Genomic DNA, 6323 nt, shown 5'->3' with positions numbered 1-6323 from the left:
TAGGATTATCCACCTATGGATAAAGGATTTTTTTTCTTTAAGAGAACTCTCAAATAATCCAAGCAGATATTCAACTGGAAAGGTGTTTTTATTAAAAGGAAAGAGTAACACAAAATGCACACAATAAACACACACACAAGAGCTAATGGAGAAAGGCAGAGTAAAAATGGGAAAGCTTTTTAGGTAAGGGTAATATGTACCGATGCTGTAAAGATTTTTATTCCATAGGAACCTGGAACGTCAGATCCATGAATCAAGGCAAGCTGGACGTGGTTAAACAAGAAATGAGAAGACTGAACATCGACATTTTAGGAATCAGTGAACTAAAATGGACAGGAATGGGTGAATTTAATTCAGATGACCATCAGGTATACTACTGTGGACAAGAATCTCGCAGAAGAAATGGAGTAGCCTTCATAATCAATAAGAGAGTAGGAAAAGCAGTCTTGGGATACAATCCCCAAAATGACAGAATGATCTCAGTTCGAATCCAAGGCAAACCATTCAACATCACAGTGATCCAGGTCTATGCCCCAACCACTGCTGCTGAAGAGGATGAAGTTGATCAGTTCTATGAAGCCCTACAACACCTTATAGAAGCAACGCCAAAAAATGATGTGCTTATCATCATGGGGGATTGGAATGCTAAAGTAGGAAGCCAAAAGATAACTGGGATAACAGGCAAGTTCGGCCTTGGAGTACAAAATGAAGCAGGGCACAGGCTGGTAGAATTTTGTCAAGAGAATACAATGGTCATAGCAAACACTCTTTTCCAACAACCCAAGAGACGACTCTACACATGGACATCACCAGACGGTCAACACAGAAATCAGATTGACTATGTACTCTGCAGCCAAAGATGGAAAAGTTCTATACAGGCAATAAAAACAAGACCAGGAGCTGATTGTGGTTCAGATCATGAGCTTCTTGTTGCAAAATTTAGGCTTAAATTGAAGAAAGTAGGGAAAAGCACTAGGCCACTCAGGTACGAACTAAATCATATCCCCGACGAATATACAATAGAGGTGACAAATAGATTTAAGGAATTAGATCTGATAGACAGAGTGCCTGAAGAACTATGGACGGAGGTTCGCGACATTGTACAAGAGGTAGCAACTAAAACCATCCCAAAGAAAAAGAAATACAAGAAATCAAAATGGCTGTCTGAGGAAGCTTTACAAATAGCTAAGAAGAGAAGGGAAGTGAAAGGCAAGGGAGAAAGAGAAAGATACACCCAATTGAATGCAGAATTCCAGAGAAAAGCTAGAAGAGATAAGAATGCCTTCTTAAATGAACAGTGCAAACAAATAGAAGAAAACAATAGAATGGGGAGGACCAGAGATCTTTTCAAGAAAATTGGAGATATGAAGAGAACGTTTCATGCAAAGATGGGTATGATAAGGGACCAAAATGGTAGGGACCTCACAGAAGCAGAAGAGATTAAGCAAAGGTGGCAAAATTATACAGAAGAACTATACAAGAGCGAGCTTAACATCCCTGATGACCACAGTGGGGTAGTTACTGACCTGGAGCCAGACATCCTGGAATGTGAAGTCAAATGGGCCTTAGGAAGTCTGAGCAACAATAAAGCTAGTGGTGGTGACAGCATTCCAGTTGAACTATTCAAAATCTTAAAGGACGATGCAGTAAAAGTGCTACACTCAATATGCCAGCAAATTTGGAAAACTCAGCAATGGCCACAGGATTGGAAAAGGTCAGTTTACATTCCAATCCCAAAGAAGGGCAATGCCAAAGAATGTTCAAACTACCGCACCATTGCACTCATTTCTCATGCTAACAAAGTTATGCTCAAAATCCTACAAGCTAGGCTCCAGCAATATGTGGACCGAGAACTTCCAGAAGTACAGGCAGGATTTCGAAGAGGTAGAGGAACTAGAGATCAAATTGCCAACATACGCTGGATCATGGAAAAAGCTAGGGAGTTCCAGAAGAACATCTACTTCTGCTTCATTGACTATGCTAAAGCCTTTGATTGTGTGGAGCACAACAAATTGTGGCAAGTTCTTAAAGAGATGGGAATACCAGAGCATCTTATTTGTCTCTTGAGAAATTTATATGCAGGTCAAGAAGCAACAGTGAGAACTGAACATGGAATCACGGATTGGTTCAAAATTGAGAAAGGAGTTCGGCAAGGCTGTATACTGTCGCCTTGCCTATTTAACTTGTATGCGGAGCACATCATGAGAAAGGCGGGATTAGAGGAGTCACAAATTGGGATCAAGATTGCAGGGAGAAATATCAACAACCTCAGATATGCAGATGATACCACTCTAATGGCAGAAAGTGAAGAGGAACTAAAGAGCCTGTTGATGCGGGTGAAGGAGGAGAGTGCAAAAGTTGGCTTGAAACTCAACATCAAGAAAACAAAGATCATGGCATCCGGCCCTCTCAATTCCTGGCAAATAGATGGGGAAGAAATGGAGATAGTGACAGATTTTATTTTCCTCGGCTCCAAGATCACTGCAGATGGGGACTGCAGCAAAGAAATTAAAAGACGCTTGCTCCTAGGGAGGAAAGCTATGGCAAATCTAGACAGCATCCTAAAAAGCAGAGACATCACCCTACCAACAAAAGTGCGTTTAGTCAAGGCTATGGTCTTCCCAGTTGCAATGTATGGCTGCGAAAGTTGGACCATAAGGAAGGCCGAGCGTCAAAGAATTGAGGCTTTTGAACTCTGGTGCTGGAGAAGACTCTTGCGAGTCCCTTGGACTGCAAGGCGAACAAACCGGTCAGTCCTAGAGGAGATCAGCCCTGACTGCTCTTTAGAAGGCCAGATCCTGAAGATGAAACTCAAATACTTTGGCCACCTCATGAGAAGGAAGGACTCCCTGGAGAAGAGCCTAATGCTGGGAGTGATCGAGGGCAAAAGAAGAAGGGGACGACAGAGAATGAGGTGGATGGATGGAGTCACTGAAGCAGTAGGTGCAAACTTAAAAGGACTCCAGGGAATGGTAGAGGACAGGAAGGCCTGGAGGATCATTGTCCATGGGGTCGCGATGGGTCGGACACGACTTCGCACATAACAACAACAATATGTACCAATCTTGGGGAGGTTCGCTGAAGTAGCAATCAGAAGGGCATAATGGTCAATATTTTATTCTGTGTAGGAAAGAAAAAGAAACTCACCAAGTGGTGAGTATGTGGTCACACAATACATATGTACACTGCTGGGCTAGCAGCATGGCAATTATACTTGTATCCTTTGGTAGGGTTGACATGACACCCCAAAACAATGACTTGATGGGTTTACTGGGGTTGGACAAAGATTTGGGAGAGACTTGATGACCCTACAAGCTCTGGATGGGAAGCACTAATAGGTAACATGAGCAGGCTTAAGTGTTGCTTATCTGTCTCCTAATCAACGTGAATGGATCTAGGAGAAATGGACAAGGATGCTTATAGGAATAGTCTTGGATGAGTCAATAGGTCTTGGGAGACCCATTATGCATCTCTTTAGTATAAGGATGGGAATTTAGCCAGCTAGCCACTCTGATTCACTTCTTGAAAACTTTTCCCCCAGGCTACTGCTTGTCTGAAATCCATTCTGTTCACTTTTGGTTGAGGCAGTGTCCTGTATATACAGTTATTGGGGTGATATTAAAATGGGTGTTCCTGGCTTTCTAAACTTTAAACTGCCTTTCTGCAGGGAGAGAGATCTAATGGGGTCCATCCTCAAGGTCTTTCTGTCCTCCATACTAACAGAGGAAGAGAGTGTGTCTAGGCTCAGGCCCAGTAGATTTCTGCTGGGCTTTCCCTGTGCAGTCAGGTGATAGCTGTGGAACAACCTGAAGCTTCAGGTCTACATCTTGTGCTGCTAGAGAGATATCTGCCACTGGCCAGTCTTCATTGCCTAGAACTTCAGGCTGGGGAGTCTTAACACTTCTTTTTAGGACTGGTGATAGGGCCTTTATTCAAGGCATTGCCATCTTTATTCAAGGCATTGCATAGTGCAGCGGGTTGGACTAGATGACCCATGAGGTCCCAACTCTATTATTCTATGATTCTATCTTCTATAACAATAAGGCAAGAAGAAGAGCTATTTTTGTACCCTGATTTTCTCTACCCTAAAGAGACTAAAAGCACCTTATGATCACCTTCCTTTCCTCTCACCACAACAGACACCTTGTGAGGTAGCTGAAGCCGAGAGAGCTTTGAGAACTGTGACTGGCCCAAGGTCACCTAGCTAGCTGTATGTGGAGGAGTAGGAAATCAAACCTAGTTATTCAGATTGGAGGCTGCTGCTCTTAACCATTATACCAAGCTGCCTCCAAGAAGGCAGAGCTAGGCTCAAGAGTCTGGCTGGAGTGGGAGGGCTACTGAAACTGGAGGGTCAGCCTTGCTCTGAGCCAATACAACCCACACAAATTTGCATAGCTCTGCCTGGAATAAGTGGAGGCATGACCTATCCAGTTTGGATGACTTCCTCCACTGAAGGAGCAATATCTGAGGCAGGAAAGTTCCATTCTGCCATTGAAAAGTTTGGTCTGATCTAACCTTTATATTAATTGAAGTCAATGGGTTTACCAAAAAGTATTACTATTCTTAGTACTAAACTGAATGAAGGCGCTAAACCTACAGGAAGAAACACTTTGTAAATAAATCTTTTCTATCACCTTTAGTTATAAATCACTGGCTATTGTAAAGGGGAGATTGGCCTCTTTCGTTATACCTTATTGAGCACGCTAATCATTAATCGTTACCAGTGTCTATTCATTCTTCAAAGCTCTCTTATACTTTCCCAAGGCTTGTTGCAATTTACACGGCAGCACATTACTGATTTAAGTAGGTGTTACTGATGTTAACACCAGCTTCATCCAAAGAAATGACGAAGGCCATGAGTCGAAGTATCCAATGGAGGATCCTAGTGTGAAACTTCGCTTCTAATCCAGCACTGACGTCATGGATGCTAGTGATCTTGTGTCATGCTTTTGTCTTTGATGTTCTTCTCTCTCTCTTTCACTGAAGAGTTTTGCCAACTATGCATAATAATACCAGCTTTGGTCTTTGTAATTCCTTGTTCCTCCAAACCATCTATAATAGATCACCTTCTCACTGAACAAAAACCCAGCACATTATCAGTGGACCATCAGTATAGTGCTGACTCATATGCTTGACATACGCCAATTGATGGCCTAAAAGTACACTTAAAAAAAACTAGTGCAGGCTAATAGCATACTTTTAACAACTGGTGCAATGACATCTTAACTCTACTATGTTATTCAAGTCAATAATGATTTTTTTTGTGAAAATATTGTTTCATACTCTTTCTTCTTCCCCTCTCCAGGAGCCTGGAAGATGGAACTCAGTGAAAACAGAATTTATTCTCTAGCACTTGCGATGGAAAAACTTTTATGGACAGAAAGCTGAGGTGAAACCAGCGCCTCTCTCTATAGTTCTTTTAGGTTCTTCTGAGGCTCCATTTTCAAATGTAGGGCAATTGCATAATTTCAGCTGACATACTTCAGGGTTACCTTGAAGCCCACAAAACTTTGCAAGGGTTACTCCACAGTTAAAAGGTTGAAAAAGGCTTCCATAGAATATTGAAAGGTAATTCTTGCCCACCAAATATGAAATGCAAAATAGAAATGTTTAGCAATTTAAATCTAATACAAAAAAGGTGTCGATGTGAGAGACTATTACTGCACACTTATGTAACGCTCAATGAAATAACTGCACTGCAAAAAACAATCTGCATTATTTTGCTGGTGGCAGTGAAGCTCTTATACTGGCTAAACTGGTATGACGGCATCACAACTAACTCCAGCTTCAAAACGAGAATCAAAACTAGACATGTGCAAATTGGGTGGACTGCGACTGCGCAAGGAGAGGGAAGCAACACGGCAACGCTCCACATGTTTATTTCTTTTTCTTTTAACCCCCTTTTAAGCTACTAAGATTATCAAGCCGCTGTCGGCTTCTAGTGAACAACATGTGCAAATTATTAATCTAGGTTGCATCCCCTCCCTCTGGATATTGCACTATTATGGTAATCATTTACCTCTTGGACTGTCTTATCCACACAGGAAAACCCATTTGGGAATGACTAGTATACCACAATATTCATAATGGATGTCAAGTCTGATCTGAACCATACCCTCAATAGAATGGGAAATGCACCAAAACCTAACAGAATTATTTCTGACATTCAGGAGAAATTGGAAGCCTACTGATCTGATCATTATTGTGGTGCCTTTCTGTCTGGTTTCTTTCCTGGCTAGCAAGGACAGCAGGAGTGGTTCAGCAGATACATGCCTGAACTTGAACTCCCCCCAAATAGGATTGTTCCAGTTAGCATTTATGTA

The sequence above is a fragment of the Paroedura picta genome, chromosome 6, assembly GCF_049243985.1.
Source record: "Paroedura picta isolate Pp20150507F chromosome 6, Ppicta_v3.0, whole genome shotgun sequence".
NCBI lineage: Eukaryota > Metazoa > Chordata > Lepidosauria > Squamata > Gekkonidae > Paroedura > Paroedura picta.
This window is presented reverse-complemented; position numbering follows the sequence as displayed.